We start from the raw sequence: 20891 nt of genomic DNA on the forward strand, positions 1-20891 counted from the left end.
CGGGCATGGATATGTGTCATGTCCTTAGGTTAGTTAGGTTTAAGTAGTTCTAAGTTCTAGGGGACTGATGACCACAGCAGTTGAGTCCCATAGTGCTCAGAGCCATTTTTTTCTGTTTGAGTTCAGTAGAGGGGTGACGGCAAATGCGATTGTGCGCATTTGCATGGAATGGGGGAGGTTCAAAAAACGCGTGTATGGGTACCGCAAGTTCTAAGCCAAAACCACGAAAGTCAGCGGATGGCTATATGTGCGTCTCTGCTTCTGTGCTTGCTACTCATCAATTGGCTCAGGAACAACACCGACATTCCTATCCCCTTTCGTTAACGGTGACCAGAAATCGATTCGTATAGGCTAATGTAAGGAAAAGAAAGGAATGGTTGAGCCCAAACAAAGTAGCCACTCCCAGTACAAAGACCTGTTCGCATTCTGAAAAGATAATGTTATGTATTTGGTGGAACAGCGACTTTGTGGTTTACTACGAATTGCTTCTCTGCGGTGTAACCATCACTACTAACGTTCATTGCGAACAGCTGAGACATTTTGCTGGCACAATCCAAGAACAATGACCAGGAAGACTGCGTGAAATGGTGCTACCCCACGATAACGCCTGCCCGCATTCTGCTAGACTGACAAAAAAACACTATGAGGTGTTGGACTGGGAATTCATTCTGCACTCATCTTATTCACCTGATATTGAGCCATCGGAGTGTCACCTTTTCCGCCCTCTATCGACGGACCATCATGGAAGTTCTTTCCGGATGAAATAGCGCTACGAACAACCACGTGATTGCTACAGTCGCGGAATCTAAAAGTTACCCCAGCGTTGCCAGACTGATGTAAATAATGAAAGAGAATATATTATTTATGACCAAGCTCTCTGTTACGTGCATCTTATAGAAAAAGCGCTACGAACTTATGCTCCAACCAAAAGTATAGCATCTGATTTGAAAAATTTCTGTTCCTTCTTGTCTAAAACGCGTCTTATCTACGTTTCACTTTCGTACTAGGTTATACTACACACAAAAACCTTTCTGGCGTTCCGGCAGCAGCGCTTGATTTAATTAAACTACATTTCGTTACGAGGCCACATAAATTCAAAATAACGAAAGCAATCTTAACAAAAAATTTTGTCTTTGGAGAAGTTTTGGGTCTTAGTGCGTAAGCCTTCATTCCACACTTTTTTTACGAAAAATAATGTTTTGTTACTTTGCGTATCTGCGAAACTCAGTATATTTGACACATTTATCAACACCCAAACAAAATTGTAAACAAATAGAAACTTTGTAATATCAAATGAAAGCTTGTAAAAAAAGTATAAGAAATGAATTGCCCGAAACTTATAATAAACTGATAGCACAATACTAATTAATGTACTTGAGTCACGTGTGATATGAAAGAAAGCAGTTTTTATCTTTATTCTACCACAAATTCACTTTGCATTTTGCGTACGTCACATACTATATCCTTTGCAGTTAGGAAAATTACGTGTTTTCTCTTCTTTATCCACGCTGGCCAAAACTTGCTTATATATCAGCAGTATTATGTGCTAAGTACGAAGTTGCTAGCATCAAAGATACTAGAAAGCGGTCACAGTTTATGATTTTACGTACTCTAATATTCTAATTCAGAACATCAGATAATCACCAAACAGTAAGGCCATCATGCGCCACAATAGTGACGATATGCATTACATGTGATGTCATATGAGGTCGAAATTGGCACGGACTGGTGGCAAATTTTTTTCCCGTTTAAAGCTAAGCAAAACAATCGACCGTATTAAACGGTGACTGACTGCAGACAAAATCTTGTTCAATCTCAGCTTTGGAGATGTGCAAAGCAGCACAATGAAGAGTCCATACAAAAAAAGCCCTAATTTCCTGCAGTAGAAGATCCATAACACACGTCGATGATACGCTGCGATCTTCGGCAGCGGTCGGATGAACTGATCGTTGCGTTGTTAAGTATCGAGTGATTATAATTAAAGTGCAGCTGCTTACGCGAGTCTAATGTGCGCTGTAACTATAGCATGACTGTGAAACTTGGTACACATTATAGGGCAGTAAAGCGGAACAGATTTATGCCGGGAAGAGGCTAGTTCCAATTTTGACCACCAGGTGCAGACCTGGCGCTCTGAGTGCAGAAAAAGCACACGGAAATGTTTCCAAATGTAATGAATTAGCTTTTCAGCTTATATATTGCCGATATGCCATCCACATCTTCCAGGAAGTTTGGGTACGCAGGCGATTGAGTCTTGGCAACACAACACAAGAACTTTGAGGTCATGGAAACAACCTTGACATCTGACTTGGAGACATTAAGTACATTCTTTCGTAAATGGAGATTACAGCCAAATCCTACAAAAACCGAAACTACAGGTTTCCATCTCAATAATAAATTAGCAAGCAAACAACTTGACATTCGTCTCGAGGGAAATCGGCTCCGATCTAATGAGCATCCAAATTGCCTTGGGGTCACTTTGGACAGAGTGCTCACTTATATACGACATCTGGAAACTAATGCTGCCAAACTAAAGACGAGGAATAATATTCTCCAGAAGCTGTACGGCACTACTTGAGGCTCTTCGGCTGACACGCTACACACGTCGGCACTCGGACTGGTCTACTCGGTCGCGGAGTACTGCGCCCCGGTCTGGATGAACAGGGTTAACACACAAAAAAAAGTCGACGTACAGCTGAACAGCACGATGCGAATGGTCAGTGGATCCATTAGATCAACCCCAACACATTGGCTGCCAATTCTAAGCCACATACCACCTGCGAACCTACGTCGCAAGAAGGCTCTTCTCCGGGAATATAGGAAGATACTCGACAACGCCCAGCTCCCTATACACTGCGATATGGCTGACCCGGAAAGAAACAGACTTCGGTCTAGACATCCAGCAATGATAACAGCGTAGGAATTACAAAGTATAAACTTTGATGCAATAAAGACCTGGAGGGAACAATGGCGAGAGGTGTGCCATGAGCATTGTCAAGCCCTCCCCTGCATCGAGAGACGGCCGGATATGAACTACCTCGTAAAATATGGTCATCCCTTAACAGAGTACGGACAGATTACGGTAGATGTGCAGATACTCTTCACAAATGGGGAAAAACACCCACTCACAACTGTGACTGTGGAGTTAACAGACAGACCATCCGCCACATCGTCCAAGAGTGCGACAGAAGAGCATACAGTGGCAAGTTACGTGATTTTCTGATGGCAACAGACGCAGCAAAAGACTTTATATACAATCTTGATGTTTGTATTAAATTTTATTTACCATATATAATCTTCGTGTCTCTATTTAATTGTATTGCCCATTATCTGTACATTTTATCGTGTTTTTTTATGTATATCTTTGTTCAAACATTTGTAAGAAGCGTAAAATGATGTGCACTGCCATACGTTAAATAAATAAATAAATAAATAGGAATCGGACGTGGGCAGGGAAGTCAAACAAGTCAGAAAGGCATAATGTTGAGTTTTTTATTACCCGCCACTTACATAGTTTGTTCAGTATGAGCTCTGGAGACGTGAACGAGATGCTGCATCAATAAAACAATGTGATCAAAAGTTGCTCGCAGCAGTTCTCGTGGTATCTGAGAAGTGTGTTGCTATATACTGGCCTTCACATCAGGTAGCGACCGAATGTGTCTCCGATAAACGCGTTCTTTTAGATATGCCCAGAACCAAATATCACTGTATTCAGACAAGATGACCCTGCAGGTCACGTGTCTGGAAAAGCGTCGTGGAAGGTTACATTAAGCAGATCTTTCACTTGTCGAGCGACATGAGGTGTCGCCGCGTCTTGCACGAAAACGGGAAGAGCGTAGCTGTGAAGAAACCAAAGGACCAATCACGTGTTGTATAACGAGTTTTCGATAACGTGCAGACGTCACGGTACACTTGACAGGGTGCCTATTCTATATCTTCCCGCCATTGTGCCGATCGTTTCAGTTCTCAAGAGCACCGAAAGGTCTAGTACTCGAATTAGTCCCTTCATTGTTCAGTATGCATTTCGGTAGCGATACCGTTCGGGTCTAAAGAACCGAAGCGCTGTTGTCGGTTCGTGTCGCGCAAGCCAATCAAAAGCAAGCGGCCGCAGATCAGCGCATGCGCACTGCGTGCGACAGTCTAAAAATATTACGGCAGCGATCTTTCATCACTGTCTACTGTGCTTGAGGATCCTATCGCAGATAAATACTTGTGACAAGCAAGGTTATGAAGATGACTGCTGCTGGTTACATTCCCAGTAGTTCAAGTTGTGCTCTTAGATTCCTCTCCAACCGCATACTCCGAAATCACTACATATTCGGAATAAATGGTGAATAATTTCTGACGGAAAAAAATAAAGGTCACTGTCGGTTGTTTCACTCACAGCAATTTCATCGCGAACAATTTCATATTTCGTGTTTTAAACACACACAAATCACGAAATCATTACTGAGTAACTGCGCTTTTACATGTAAGTAATAACGAATAATGCAGAAAAATCTTAACTTACACGAATAACAACGTCTCAGAACGTGTTGCATATCTGAAGACGAAAAAAATATTAGCCTCCACCAACCGGCTCTCTGACCGAACACGCTGAGCTACCGTGCCGGCATCCACTTAGCCACCCCAAACAACAGACACACAGTGCTCAATTCTTGTAGTATTCTGCAGAGGAACGTAGGCTGACTTCGTTGCCAAACGGTGCTGTGTGTGTCATAAATGCGTGATAGTTTGGAACATTTCCAATATCTGGCTTCACATAATTGCTTTCCGTTGTTACTTGAAAGTTGTAAACACGTTTCGATAATTACTAACTAATCCATTTGTGGGAAATAAGTACACAAAGGCACTAGTAACACCAATGCACACTCTTGTAATATACGTAAGCAGAGTCGATGTCTTGGTATTTAATGATGTTTAAACTCTTATTTGCATAAAAATAACACGTATTTTGAGAGAATATTGACCAAAAAGGTTATTTTATGTAATCATACACAGCAACAACCTAACCTAACCATATTTCTGACAAAGGAAAATAGTCTAACTCATTTTCCAACTGAAAGCGTCCTCTGGTGATTCTTTAGTAACACAATGACTAAATCCAAACCTAAAACCGCTAAATATGTTTAAAACAACAAATTATAGGTGTACATAAACGACAGTTCACCGATCGACAGGGCAAGACCGAAATCCAAAACCTCTCGGTACAATTGTCGTAAAATCGGTGGAAGGACCGTTCGGTAACAAGTTTCAGAAGCATACTGAATAGGATATTTCGATAAAGAACCGAAAATGACTTCACTATCGAGACTAACCTACTACACCGTTCGGTATGAACGATACAGAATAGGGCCCTAGCCGCAGGGACACTGTGGATGCCTCCAGCAATACGAGAAGAAACGCTAGGTACTTTAACATGCCTTAGACCACGGCCTAATGCCCACAAAACTAACAGTCACCAAGGACGCCAAAGTTACCTCAGAAAAATTGCGTAACTCGCAACCACTGGGTCTGGCTGCCAAGTGCCACTCAGGTAGATCTGAAGACTGGAGTCTGGGGCTTCCTTTGCGAGCACCAGCGGCGGCTGGCGGCCCGCCACGCCCGCATGACAAACGCGAGCGCCGGCCCGCGTGCGGCAGCGGCGTGTGCTGCCGCACTGACAAACGTGGGACCGTGGCACGTGGCCAGCGCACACAGCGGCACGTCCCAGGGCACACGAACGCCGGCTGGCGTCCACTTGTCACGCCGCTCCGAGGGGACCATTCACATCCCAGGATTAGCTGCGCCCGTTATACAGCCGGCAATTTGGAAGCGTTTGCAGGAAAGGCATGCGGTAGCGCGAGTAATATGAATGAAGAGCGCATAAACACGAAAAAATGGCCTACTCTTTTCCTAGATCGTCCATATGCACACACTGATGAGCAAAAATATAGGCAACTTCCAAACTTGAGTCTGAATGCCACAGGCACGTTTCGTGGTAAAGAATGTAGAGGTAAGGAATGTAATAAGGATAGTAAAGGCCAATGGGGAATCATCATAGGACCAATAGGGGACGCAAATGGGAAAATCCACTGACAACCGACGCCTGGGAATATCTAAGAAAGGGAGAACATGTTCGGCTATGGCTGAAGGACGGCGGAACACAAGTTGGCGACAAAGTGTTGCGCACGTCTATGTATCATCACACAGCATGGATTTTTAAATGAACGCACCGCCATTTGACTGTACTGTTGTTTATTTGACTACGACCCCGGTTTCGTCCTTTTATGCCAGGGTACCCTCCGCCACACACCGTCAGGTGGCTTGCGGAGTATGGATGTAGATGTAGATGAAGATTCAAGTGAGTGAGTTTACATCATTTACACATATCGCAGGACATGGAGGTCGGAGGCTTACTGGTTTCTGATAGCGGGACATGCTGCGATCGGTGGCAGATCTGACGGCAGACAGCAGTGCTGATGCAGGCACAAGTGATTGGTGCATGCCAGTCAACGCACATTGTTGAACTTGGAGAACCGCAGCACGTGACCCTTACGTCTTTCCACGTTTACTCAACACCACCCTCACGACTGTAGTAGGTACGGAAACATCGAGATTGGACTGTGGATCGACAGAAACGTATTGCGTGGTGTGGTGAATCACGTTTCTTGTTTTCACCAGATCTATGGTTGTGACTGGATAACCTGCCATTCAGGCGACTGGCTGCTCGAAACATTCAGCCCACCTTCACTGGGGGCAGAACCGCAGGTAACCCTGGGTGCGGTGTGGGAGGCGGTGAGGTGGGTGGATTGCTCTGGCCTGTTATGGGGTTGTGAACCAGTGAGAGCTACGGCGGTAGGGCGCGCGAGCGCACACACACACACACACACACACACACACACACACACACACACACACACTATAGCCAGTAGGAAATCCACAATCCCGGAGAGGGAAGACATTTAAACACAGATTAGATTAAATAAGCCACATTAGGTAAAAGAAGGAATTTCAAATTGTAGTTCATTTTCCTTAGAACACCATGTATCATTTCACAAAAGATTTCTCCTTCTGGACCTTCAGCTCGTATAATATTCCGAGGCATCATAGATTATTACGATTCATATAGCGCTGGGTGATGATTGGAATTTCAATCCCAACGCCACCTTGCAACGTGCTGTAGAAAACTTGGTGACCGTCAGACACTTCCTGTTGCTCCACCAGCCACCTGCAGGTGACAGTGCACAAGTCCTTCGGTATCTTCCTGGTCGCAGGCTCACAACAGTGCTAAAACCGGCCGCTTCGGGCACTTTTCCCAGAACCGCTAATAGATGGCGCCACCGTACGAAGCCTAAGATCTTCACGATAACTACAGTGTGTCGACAAGCGTTGCACGGACGGCCGTTGTGGCTGAGCGGTTCTAGGCGCTTCTGTCCGGAACCTTGCTGCTGCTACGGTCGCAGGTTCGAATTCTGCCTCGGGCATGGATGTGTGTGATGTCCCTGGGTTAGTCAGCTTTAAGTAGTTCTAAGTCTAGGGGGCTGCTAACCTCAAATGTTATGTCCCAGAGTGCTTGGAGCCATTTGAACCATTTTGAATAAGCGTCACACGGTAAACAAATGTAATTCTATTTCCTATTTAATATAAGATCTAACAGCTTTGCCGCTGTGGTAACGTAGGTTACCGTCAAATCACCAAAGTTAAGCGCTGTCGGTCTGGGCTAGCACTTGGCTGAGTGACCATCCGATCTGCCGAGAGCTGCTGGCAAGCTCGGTGCACTCAGCCCTTGTGAGCCAAACTGAGGAGCTACTTGATTGAGAAGTCTCGTAAACTGACATAGGGCCGGGAGAGCGGTGTGCTGACCACATGCCCCTCCATCTCCGCATTCAGAGACACTGCTGGGCTGAGGATAATACGGCGCCTGGTCAGTCCGTTGGGCCTTCATGGCCTGTTCGGGCTGAGTTCATTTTACTTAATATAAGAACGTCTGTTAATGAGGTAGTTATTAAACTCAAGTCCTGTCAAATCAATTACGCGAGGAAGCGTAAAAGGTGGTACCACCGCAAGGAAGTCTTAGATATGTTGGTAGAATTCCGATAAAATGCGCCTTACTTACTAAAAAGAATATATACAAAAATTCTCGTGGTTCAGCTACGTGGTTATGGTCATGCAATACGTAGAGTGCTTGAGACTACTTCATCCAGAGAGTTGCTGTCATCTCTTCCGATATCTTCCTTTATCTCTTCGTGCCTCTGCTCTGTACTTCGTAGTAGCGCAATCTTTTCTGACGTACATTATCTCTGTGCGATCTTTCCATTTCTTCATAATTTCCCATGTGTTTCAAGTTAGCCCACAGTAAGCGGTGTAGACATTTATGTATATGTCTCTGTTGTTTGTAAATATCATTTGTTCTGTTACATGTTAGTGGAATTATTGTCTGTGTCTGTTGACTCCACTGAACAATATCACTACGTGAATTTTGGCTTACTTTTTGGTGTAATTGATATATGTTTTTGTAGCTCTCTCGCTTGATAAAAGTAATATTGAGGTTACCAGTTTAAATTTTTTATGCTGTACAATTGCTCTCTTCACTTCCCGTACCTCGCCCACCTCTCTCCTTCGCCCACACGACAACCAGTAGCTGGACTTTAAGAAATCAATAGTACAGGGCACAGAAATTACCCCTGCGAGCAGGAAATGCATTCCTTACACGAAGAAGCAGGCTAATTAAAAGTTTAATGTTGTTTTAGTAGCGCTTTAGCCCCCGCTAGGTGGGGCTGTGTAGCAGAGTAAAGTTCTATTTTTTCAGTTTCGTGTTTTAATTGAATACAAGCAGGCAGATAGCACGATATGGTTTCAGTCAAGGATATTTTAGGAAAAATGATTTGTTCGTTAAATTACAAAGAATTTTACGTATTTGTAACCGTCTGCTTAAGGTCAGTGTAATGATAAAAAAATACCACCCTTTCGCATTTTAAATATCCGACGTCATAGATGTATAGAAAAAGAAACAGAGCGAAAACAGCATTTTTACGTCTTCGTATTATTGTTTTATGATTTTGAACTCGCTAATGCACCTTCAGATCTTGAATGACTGAAATAAAAGCAGGTTTATTACCTTTATTGATTGATTAAGTATCTCGTCATATTTGTTCCTCCTTACACGAGAATCTAAAATAAAGAGTAGCGTTGTTTGACACACGTAGATTAATTACTGCAGAGTATTGCGAAATTGAAGCTTCATTTGCACTGCTGTGCAAACTGCAACCTATCTTACTTGTTCCGGAATAGCAAATCACTTTGATTGGATTGACATTTACAGATCACAGTACTGCATAAATGGTTTAAATGTGAAACTCGCATGTTTACAACGAAAGCTAATGCAGAGCACGTAAAACCTGATCATCAATATTAAAAACGAACTTCTCCAACGTTAGTCATTGCGTATGTACGTATAAAATGACAAAAGAAAATCTTGATTAGGTGCATCTATAATTTTTGAAATACGAACAAGCTACGTGTTTGAACTCCAACATTGCTTCTCAAGTTCAAAGTTAAGACACCATCAGTAAATAAAAAAATCGCTTGGTGATTCATACTGGTTGCTAACGAGCGAGGTGGCGGACTGGTATAAAACATTGGACTCGCACTCATGTCGAATTCCCCTCCGGCCACCAAGATGTAGGTTTCGCGATTGCCGTAAACACGTTAACACAAATATCAGGATCTCGTCGTTGACAGCTCGTTAAGTTCTTTCTTCTTTTTGAGTCGTATAACTAAGAATCAGTGTTGTAACATCATAAGTCTACTACCTACGTTCTGAAAGCGTGCTGGAGTCTCACATGACAAAATTTTCTACTTAAGCGAAGTGGAACTATTGTTAAAGCCTGTCGCAATATAATTTTCACGAACAAAAGTCGGACGGAACTTTTAAATGATGTAGAAGAAAGTCTCTTGAAACAAGTGCTATTACACCGACAGCTAATACTACAGTGCAGTAAATAGACGCTTCACAACTTGCTAACGATTTCACACAACATACACATTACCCAGTTTATAGCACTATACTGTACCGTTTAGTATACTGATATAATATTTATAAACAATTTTGGTATTTAGGTGCAGTTAATGTTACCCTCTGGGAGGATTTAAGAAATGTGACCGAGTAATACCTAATGGTTTAGGCTTATCGAACTTAATATCAGTGTTACTTAAGGACATAGAAAGCGACAGATCCAATTTAAAAAATGTTTCAGCTAATCACGTTTACTCAAATGAAATATAATACGGTCACCAGCCTAATTAGGCTTAGAAATGCGAAACATTTCTGTTAAATAAACAGTAAATGGTTCTGATGAAAAAACCACAACCTATACTTCTTTCTCAGAAGTGCAACGAACCGTTTTACAAGCAGGCAAGTGGTATAGTGGATATAACCAGTTTCAATAGGAAATAAAAGTTCCCACAAACACATTTGACACTTTGGGACTCACTAACAGTAAATATTTTGCCTGGCATAAGTTATTTCATCAACAATAAAAGTGGAAATCCATGTTAAACTAAAAATGGACATGAACCTAGTTCTATTCCATCAGACACTTTCTAAACAGCAGAACAACTAACATTCACTTGTAGAAAGATTTACACATTCCTTAATAAGTAATGTTGTAACTGTTCTCAGGAATAAGGGACTCAGTAATTTCATCTTCAGTAAGACAAAAACAGTAAGTGGGGGCTCACAAGATGATATCATACTTTTCATCACACAATGTACACAAAACTCAACATTAAATTAAAATGCATTTAGTATATTCAACAATCAAGTAAATTTATGGATTTTGAGCAACTTAAAATGGGGTACCCTTTATCTTGACCATCTCCATAAAACAATCTGAACACACTTTTGTGAACAAATTGAAGAAAGCAAACTTTGGAAACACTCTTCCACAACTTCCACTCACCTAATAAGAATTTTATGACAGTCAATGCAGAATATCTTTTCAACATGATTTTTAAATATGGCTTTAATGTCATTTACTTCTAACCAACATCAAAATTGTGTTGCCTATTTATCATCAGCGCAAACGTTATTATTTTCAGACAGCATTAAATCAGTTAATTCTCTCAACCCTTTCACTGACACTGAACTAAAGCAGTTGAATTACTGGGGAGGTCTTCATAAAAGCAACATTTACTTCCTCCCTCAACTTCAATAAAATCCTCAGTAATTTTAGGCAACTTTTTAGTACTCATGTTTAAGCTAAAGTAATTAAACACTTGGTTTTTCTTTTTCACCAGTTCTCATGATCAGGGTACTCGGAAATCACTGTTCAAGAGGAGTGGATCCTAAGAGGTATCATGATAGGAAACAAATCAAGGTTGGTACACGAATTTAACATGAGTTATCTTATATTTACACATACGTTAGTAAATGTGCTGATCCATACACTTTCCAAAAGTTCTGACTTCTCCTTTCTGCTGAAGTGATTGCGCAATGTTGGTGGCGAGTACTTAAGAACTGGTGGACTTACCGTTGGAAGTGGTATTCTCTGTTATACTCTTCTTGGTGACGATCATCAGCTTTTATGGTATTTTCTAGCAATAGAGCAATGCATTAGAGCCATTCATCCACCCGAGGCTTTTCTGTAATATCTCCAAGCACTGAAAGCCTCACTCGGCACCTGCACAATGCACCTTCCAATTACTAGTTGCTGACTGTACGGTTGTTATTATCCGACTGACTATCGTTTCCACCTTTTCCTTCGCATCAATCACGTTTTGCGCGCGCTAACTCACTTTCGTTGCAGAGGGGAATTACACCAAGTTTTCATTTGTACAATTCAAAATTCCTAACTGTGAATCAGTATATACACAGTTGTATATACAAACTTTTACAAAATTCTTTCATTTACACATGTTACCTATTCAACAACAACAACAAAAAACATTATTAAAGTCATCTTCATCCAAATGAGGCAAACTGTTTAAACGGTGAAAAGAAAACATATTATACGTCTTTCCAGCATATCAGAGATTACACATCAAAGAAAACATAATTTATATAAACCATAACTAATCAGAAAAAACATTTGGTATCTTAACTATGGTATTACAAGTTGTCGTCTATAGTCCGAAGGCTGGTTAGAAGAAGCTGTCCCCGGTAGTCTACTAACGCCTTGTCTTTTCATCTCAGTGTGTGACTCTTCGTCTGGCATAATAAAATAGTCGCTGTTAAGCCAACCTCTTTTTGTCGAACACCAAATATTTCTTTTTTTCATTCTGAGTGTTTCGTTTTGAAGCTACTAGTGCAACCTGCATCGTCTTGACCTTTTTACTATAATCAAGGCTTGTTCTTCATCCACAATCTTCATCCCCCGTCCCCAGCAACCACCCTACCCACCTACTACTTCATTCTATTGAATAATTTTCATGTTTTCATAGAGCCGCAGCATGTATCCAGTCAGCCAATCCCTTCTTTTCCTCAAGTTGTGCCGAAACTTTTTTCTAACCGGTTAAATTCAGTACCACTTCACTAGTTACCTAACATGCCCGACCATAATATCTTTAGCATTCTTCCTTAGAATCAGATGGTCAAATCCGGCCGGAGTGGCCGTGTGGTTCTAGGCGCTACAGTCTGCCTCGGGCATTGATGTATGTGGTGTCCTTAGGTTTAATTAGTTCTAAGTTCTACACGACTGATGACCTCAGAAGTTAAGTCGTATAGTGCTCAGCCATTTGAACCATCAGATGGTGAAAATCTTCTATTCTTTTCTAGTCTGTATTTCGTCTACGTCGGTTCCGTAGGAATTTATTCTCCATGCAGATACCTTAAGGAAAGAGGACAGTCAAATGAAAACATTCCTGTTTCGTAAAACGCGGTTGGCCGCCGACGGATCCACGACCGCACCCACGCTTCCACTTCCTCGTCCGAATGAAACTGACGTCCACTCAGGTCTTTCTTCAAGTAGCCAAAGATGGGAAAATCACACTGTGAAAGATCAGGGTTATAAGGAGGATGATGCTGTGTTTTTCAACCAATTCCTCCTCTTCAGTGGGGTAGCGGCCGTTATCGTCCAACAGAACACGTCGGTCCAACAACTTTTCAGGGTATTTGGACTGTATAGTGCGTCACAGTCTCTGCAGAGTCTCTTCATAGCGCTACACGTCGACTGTGGTTTCACGCTTGAAGAACTCGAAGTACAGAGGGCCCTGCAGTCGTATGAGGTCATCACGACCTTACCAGAACTTGTATGAACAGCTCTGGATTTTTTGACAGAGTGGATGTGGAATGTACCCACTGTTGGATTTGCCCTCGGGCTATCGATACGTTGTAGAACGGAATCGTCCTGCTGCGAGCTAACGCCCGCCCCCACACTACCAATGAAACGAAGGCTACTCTTAAGTGACTGGTAGTCCGGACCTTTCAACGTGCGATTTTTAATTCTTTGACGGCCTGAAGGAGGGCACGCGTGGACATGGGTTCAGTCGGACGAGGAAGTGGAAGAGTGGCTGCGTTTGTTGTGGATACGTCAGCGGCCGCCGGCATTTTGCGAAACACGAATTGATCGGCTCCGCACCCAGTTGCATAAATGTCTAAGCGCGTATTACTTTTGAATGGAACCATTCCATGGTCCCATTCTGGCGGGCGTTCGGTTTTCATGTGTCTACCCCTCCTAGATGTTAACATTTTTCTGTTTTTCACAAGAGCTTTTCTTGCTATTGCAGATTTAAAATTTATACAGAGTATGTACAAAATAACTGTACACATTCATAAGTTTATGTAAACGCAACGGTACAGTTCACTCGCTTCAAGCCTTGACCTGTTAATAGAGCGTCTCTGCATTTGTTTTTTATTCTTTTTTTTACGGTTAGGCGCAATTCTTGTGTTGCAGACTGCTAGAATATAAACTGGCAACTACACCGCAACAGAATACCTGATATGTCCTTCACTTAGCAAAAAAAGGAGTCGGTCTCTGCTACTCTATAAGAATGTCGCACACACGTTCACCAGGAGCCACCAAGCTGAGTCTCCATTTATGCATGGTACATTCAGTTTGAAGAGAAGGGCTGTGTATGCAAAGGCAAAAGCCCTGGTCGGCCTCCTGTATCGGAGCAAAATGTTGGTCGCTTTCGAGTGTCATTCCAGTGAAGTCCACAGAAATCAACACGTCGTGAGCTTCAGATCCCAAAAACAATCGTTTCCAAAATCCTGTGGAAAAGCTTGCGCATTTTGCCATGTGTACTGCATTTTTACCAGGCACCTTTTCCAGGAAAAGTTGCTTGATCTTATTTCTTCGCCGAGATGTTGAGAAGAATGAACGGTGACAACGACTCATCGAAGACGTTAATTTACAGTAACGAAGCAACGTTTCACTCTGACAAAGGCAATCGGCACCGTGTTTGATTTTGGGGAACCGGAAATCTTCATTTCTCTATTGAACATGAAAGAGATTCGCCAAAGGTAAATGTGTTCTTTGCATTATCCAAGGAGAAGATTTACAGCCCTTTTTCTAATGGAGAAAACTGTCACAGGCATTTACTACCTCGACATGCTCTCTTTGTGGCCTCTGCCTATACTGGAAGAAGACTCATCAACTTGATTGTACGACATCGTGCACCTCCTTTCTTCCACTGACTGTACATGAACACCTAAGCCCACATCTGACTGGACGATTTCTCGGCCGTGCAGTTTATGATAATCATGTGTGGTGCAGATGACCATCACGAACACCGTACTTAAACGCTTGTGATTTTTTATGGGATTATGTACAAGAAATTTGGAACTTGTGGTAAGGTCTTATGGGACCAAACTGCTGAGGTCGTCGGTCCCTAAGCTTACGAACTACTTAAACTAACTTAAACTAACTTACGCTAAGGATAACACACACACCCCTGCTCGAGGGAAAACTCGAACCTCCAACGGGGGGAGCCGAGCGAACCGTGACATGGCGCCCCGGACATCGCGGCTATCCTGGGCTGGTATGTACAAGACAAAATATTTGTCCCGCTCCTGCCACAGTCCTTTCCACAGCCACGCAATGTTTCACTAGATTAGGGAAGAGTCTGAACATCGTCTGGTAGTTTTTCGTGTGACTCGAGGAGCACTTTTCAAGCCCCTGGACTCGTAACTCGTAAGAAACTTCCAGAGATTCTATGTTAAAAGTATAAGGTTTGAAGCGAATGAGTTGTACTGTTTCGTTTGTATGAATTTTTGAAATCGTTAAGTTCTCATCTGCTCATCCAGTATTCTGTTTCATTCTATATGGTGAGTTATATTGCTATTCAAATAGCAAAACTTGTCTATAAATCTACGCAATTCCCCCAATATCGTCTGATTTAAATCAAGCATGTTCTATTAATCTTGTTTTGCATTTGTTAATGTTCATCTTATGACTTGTCTTCAAGGTCTTGTCCATTCATCTGAAGTGAATTACAATTTCACCAACACCTTAAAGTTTTTGTTACTTCTTCCTGACCCTTAACTTCCTTTGCAAATTTCCTTAATTTTTTTAAGCCTTGGTTAACGTACATAGTGAACAATGTGGGAGATAACGTTATCTCACTGCTTACTCAACTGCTGCCTTCCTGCCCTTCTACATGATAAAGAGCAGGCAAGAGTCTCCACCCGACTAAGTACCAGCTGTTTCCTGCTTAGCGCATGTCAAGAACCACACTTCAGAATTTCGCTTTAGTCACCAGCAGGAAGGAGAGCCCCAATCATGAAATGCCTAAGCTAGTCGATCGCATCCTTCTGCGGCTGACTTAAACTACAGAAGATTTCTCAACTTAAACTGTTAGACCGTTGACATCCAACCAACGGATTAATGCATTAAATGGCCCTCTCTGTAGGTTGACAAAGATATTCGACATTTTGATTTGTAGAAAAAAGGCATAAAACATCTCCATACTGAAAGTTTTAACCCAGAGTTTGTCCATTTCTCCATATCTCGTATGTATACTAACACTAGAAGAGGGCTGAGAACTAAGCCTTGAGGCACTCCACTTGGCACCGTTTGATGGATGAGTAATATCGAGCCTCTCTCAATCGTCAATCTTGTCCTTTGTTTTCGGTACAGTCACAGCCGCTCTCGACACAGTGGAACTACTTCCTTGCACCTAGAGGTGTTGCACCTACAGCGAGAGTGGGCCCGGGGACTACGACGCATGTTCGCCGTCCGAGCCTCACAGACAGTTATTTGAATGGTACAAAATGTATCGCAGACAGTGGTTAAAATATCGAACATTTCCCTACCGCTTTTCAACAGCTTGCAATCAGTTCTGACTTGTGTCGATTACAGTGTCATCAATCGCGCAGCAATAAAATTGTTCCATACAAAAGTTACGAATTTTTTTTCATACAATCCGAATCCGCAATAAAATTTGGCGCTTCCTGCTGAAGATTTGAAAGTTGACCCCCTCGCAGCCCCTGGGGTAGGGCCAGGTGGACGAGTTTAATGTCACTGGATGCCCCCTTTCGAGACGAACAACTTTCATTACAACTTTTGTTTTAGCCTGCCCACCCTGTTAAGGCTGTCTTCTAGGAAGATTTGAGTACTGCAGGAGTTGGAGTTGAGTCCCTGCACGAGGGGTATCTGGAGCTTGTTATAGAGTTTTTAGTGCATTGATGGAAGAAGGAAGTACAAAAATGTTCAGAGAAATTCAGGAATCAGAAGTACAAGTCACTGTGGAATGAAATAAATGGAAAGTGTAGGATAACTAAGAAAAAAAACTTCAGTGAACTTACAAGTATAAGATTAAGCATGCAGTGGGCATGCCACTTTTAAATGTAGAGGAGAGAGCGGTTGGGTGGAAAGAGTACATTGAAGGTCTGTAGGAGGCTGAAGACTTGCCTCATGCGATAGGAGGAGATACAGGAGTCGATATAGAAGAGAGAGGGACCTAGTACCAGGAATCAAAATTTAAAAGAGCTTATGAAAACTTGAGATAAAATAATTCGAAATGGATAGAAACCATATCACCAGAATTCCTAAAATCGTTTGGGGAAGTGACAACAGAAAGACTATTCACGATGGCGTGAAGGTATATCATCTCGTTCACATAATTCCGAAGACTTCTTAGCTCTTGATGTGCGTTAACAGCTCATGCACCCAAGCTGCTGAAGAGAATAATACACAGAAGAATGGAAAAGAAAACTGTTGACACGTTAGATGACGATCAGTCTGGCTTCAGGAAAGGTCAAAGCACCAAAGAATCAGTTCTGAAGTTGCGGTAGATAATAGAAGCAAGCCTAATGGAAAATTGATATAATTCATAGAATTTGTCGACATAGAAAAAGCGTTCGACAATGTAAAATGGCGCAAGTCGAAAAGCTGAGATAAACGGGGGTAAGCTATAGGGAGAGACGGGTAAATATACAACACGTACAAGAGCCAAGAGGGAAGAATAAGAGTGGAAGACCAAGAACGAAGTGCTTGGATTAAAAAGGGTGTAAGACAGAGACGTAGTCTTTCGCCCCTACTGCTCAATCTATACATCGAAGATGCAATGATGGAAATAAAAGAAAAGTTCAAGAGTGGAATCAAAATTCAAGGTAAAAGGATATCAGTGGCAAGATTCGATGATGACATTGCTATCTTGAATGGATTGAGAGTAAATCGAAGAAAGACGAAAGTAATGAGAAAGAGCAGAGAAGGGAACAGCGAGAAACTTAATATCAGGACTGATGATCACGAAGTAGATTAAGTTACGGAATTCTACTACCTAGGCAGCAAAATAACAAATAATGGACGGAGCGAGGAGAACATCAAAAGCAGACTAGCACTGGCAAAAAGAGCATTTCTGGCCAAGAGAGGTCTACTTGTATCTTACATAGACCTTAGTTTGAGAAAGAAATTTCTGAGAATTCACGTTTGAAGCACAGTATTGTAAGGTAGTGAAACATGGACTGTGGGAAAACCGGAACAGAAGAGAACAGAAACATTTGAGATGTCGTGCAAGAAACGAATGTTAAAAATTAGGTGGAGAGATGAGGTAAGGAATGAGGAGGTTCTGCACAGAATCGGAGAGGAAAGGGAAATGTGAAAAACACTGACAAGAAAAAGGGATGGGATAATAACTTCCATTGTATTAAAGGGAGCTGTAGAAGGTAAAAACTATAGAGGAAGAGGGAGACTGGAATACATCCAGCAAATAATTGATGACATAGGTTGCAAGGGCTATACTTGAGATGGAGAGGTTGGCACAGGACAGGAATTCGCCTCGTCAAACCACTCAGGAGACTGACGGTTAAAAGAAAAGTGGAGACGATTTGGCGTGGTTTGCTTTAGCATTAAGATCCAATCATTACCCTGCTAGGATGTACAAAGAGGCCATAGAAATCCAAAAGCATAAAAAAACCAGACAATAAGAACGATATAAATAGGCAGTGGGCCTTAAGCCATCGGCACACGGACCGTGCATCCGAACGTTGAGCGTTGAACGTGCCGAGTTTCTGACGTCATAGCGTGGAATAGCACGTTCGGGAGTCTTTCCGAAAGTGCAGAGCAATATCAAGCACGTCAGATATTCTGAACGTGCGTCTGAGCGTTGACCAATGAGATGGCACAACGCCACCTACGTCACACGCACGTAGTCTCCCTTCAGTACAGAGTTGAGACGCCATATTGGCATTCATTTCAAGCCTATATATACAGGGTGTTTCAAAAATGACCGGTATATTTGAAACGGCAATAAAAACTAAACGAGCAGCGATAGAAATACACTGTTTGTTGCAATATGCTTGGGACAACAGTACATTTTCAAGCAGACAAACTTTCGAAATTACAGTAGTTACAATTGTCAACAACAGATGGCGCTGCGGTCTGGGAAACTCTATAGTACGATATTTTCCACATATCCACCATGCGTAGCAATAATATGGCGTAGTCTCTGATTGAAATTACCCGAAACCTTTGACAACGAGTCTGGCGGAATGGCTTCACATGCAGATGAGATGTACTGCTTCAGCTGTTCAATTGTTTCTGGATTCTGGCGGTACACCTGGTCTTTCAAGTGTCCCCACAGAAAGAAGTCACAGGGGTTCATGTCTGGCGAATAGGGAGGCCAATCCACGTCGCCTCCTGTATGTTTCGGATTGCCCAAAGCAATCACACGATCATCGAAATATTCATTCAAGAAATTAAAGACGTCGGCCTTGCGATGTGGCCGGGCACCATCTTGCATAAACCACGAGGTGTTCGCAGTGTCGTCTAAGGCAGTTTGTACCGCCACAAATTCACGAAGAATGTCCAGATAGCGTGATGCAGTAATCGTTTCGGATCTGAAAAATGGGCCAATGATTCCTTTGGAAGAAATGGCGGCCCAGACCAGTACTTTTTGAGGATGCAGGGACGATGGGACTGCAACATGGGACTTTTCGGTTCCCCATATGCGCCAGTTCTGTTTATTGACAAAGCCATTCAGGTAAAAATAAGCTTCGTCAGTAAACCAAATGCTGCCCATATGCATATCGCCGTCATCAATCCTGTGCACTATATCGTTAGCGAATGTCTCTCGTGCAGCAATGGTAGCGGCGCTGAGGGGTTGCCGCATTTGAATTTTGTATGGATAGAGGTGTGAGCTCTGGCGCATGAGACGATACGTGGACGTTGGCGTCTTTTGGACCGCAGCTGCAACACGGCGAACGGAAACCGGAGGCCACTGTTGGATCACCTTCTGCACTAGCTGCGCGTTGCCCTCTGTGGTTGCCGTACGCGGTCGCCCTACCTTTCCAGCACGTTCATCCGTCACGTTCCCAGTCCGTTGAAATTTTTCAAACAGATCCTTTATTGTATCGCTTTTCGGTCCTTTGGTTACATTAAACCTCCGTTGAAAACTTCGTCTTGTTGCAACAACACTGTGTTCTAGGCGGTGGAATTCCAAAACCAGAAAAATCCTCTGTTCTAAGGAATAAACCATGTTGTCCACAGCACACTTGCACGTTGTGAACAGCACACGCTTACAGCAGAAAGACGACGTACAGAATGGCGCACCCACAGACTGCGTTGTCTTCTATATCTTTCACATCACTTGCAGCGCCATCTGTTGTTGAAAATTGTAACTACTGTAATTTCGAAAGTTTGTCCGCCTGAAAATGTACTGTTGTCCCAAGCATATTGCAACAGACGGTGTGTTTCTATCGCTGCTCGTTTAGTTTTTATTGCCGTTTCAAATATACCGGTAATTTTGGAAACACCCTTTATATATGCCCTTTCTGAGCACTAGCACATTGAGAAGCACTGGAAAACCCGTTGTTAACTGTGTGTGATTCGTTCCAATAAAATAATGAGAAACATCATATTCTTGGCAAAAGAATTATTGTAACTTGCGTATTATGGGAGTAGGCTATTTGAAGCCAGCCACACACTGATGATGCACCCAAACCGCATTGTTCTTGGTACAATTTTTAATAATTAAATTTCAATTAATAACATATCTACCATTAAGGTTTCCTGCAGGACCTAACATACCATGACTAGACCCTAGGGGTCTGTTACTGCTGTAACGTATGTTACTGGTGCAGCGTGTAGTGTTATTAGACTGGCGTCACTATCAGCTACTGAGTTGTTGGTTGGGGCGGTGGTTCGAGTCTTGCAAGTTCCAAATTCTTTTTCCTAACATTCGTGTTTTTATTAGGTTCTGATACTTTATTATTAGTTTAATATAAGTATATACTATAATATTTGTTGAGGTGACTTTGTTCCTTTGGCTCAATCTACAGGACAGCTTGCGCTACTTGTATGAAGATATTTTGCTCCTTTTTTTCCTTTTACGCTTCGTAATTCACATGTTGCAAAGATTCTGCTACTGGGTAGGAACAGTGATCAAGTAAGACTGACCTTGAGGTTTTACTAAAATGTGTGAATGATGAAGTAATGCTTATCTGACGCGGAGAAGTATTCCAAATTTATACT

General features: G+C 42.4%; 1 protein-coding gene across 4 annotated transcripts in view; it reads left to right on the top strand.

Moving 5' to 3' along the window:
- LOC126267249 (uncharacterized) overlaps positions 1 to 20891 on the top strand; it is a 698963-nt gene that overhangs the window by 110531 nt on the left and 567541 nt on the right. The window contains exon 1 of one of the 4 annotated variants that reach the window (XM_049972267.1): positions 11278 to 11357. The exons of the other annotated variants lie outside the window; for them this stretch is intronic. The gene's annotated coding sequence lies outside the window, so the exon portion shown is untranslated. Of the gene's footprint in view, positions 1 to 11277; positions 11358 to 20891 lie in introns of those variants that run through there. 4 annotated transcript variants of the gene reach the window in all.

The sequence above is a fragment of the Schistocerca gregaria genome, chromosome 4 (assembly GCF_023897955.1).
Source record: "Schistocerca gregaria isolate iqSchGreg1 chromosome 4, iqSchGreg1.2, whole genome shotgun sequence".
NCBI lineage: Eukaryota > Metazoa > Arthropoda > Insecta > Orthoptera > Acrididae > Schistocerca > Schistocerca gregaria.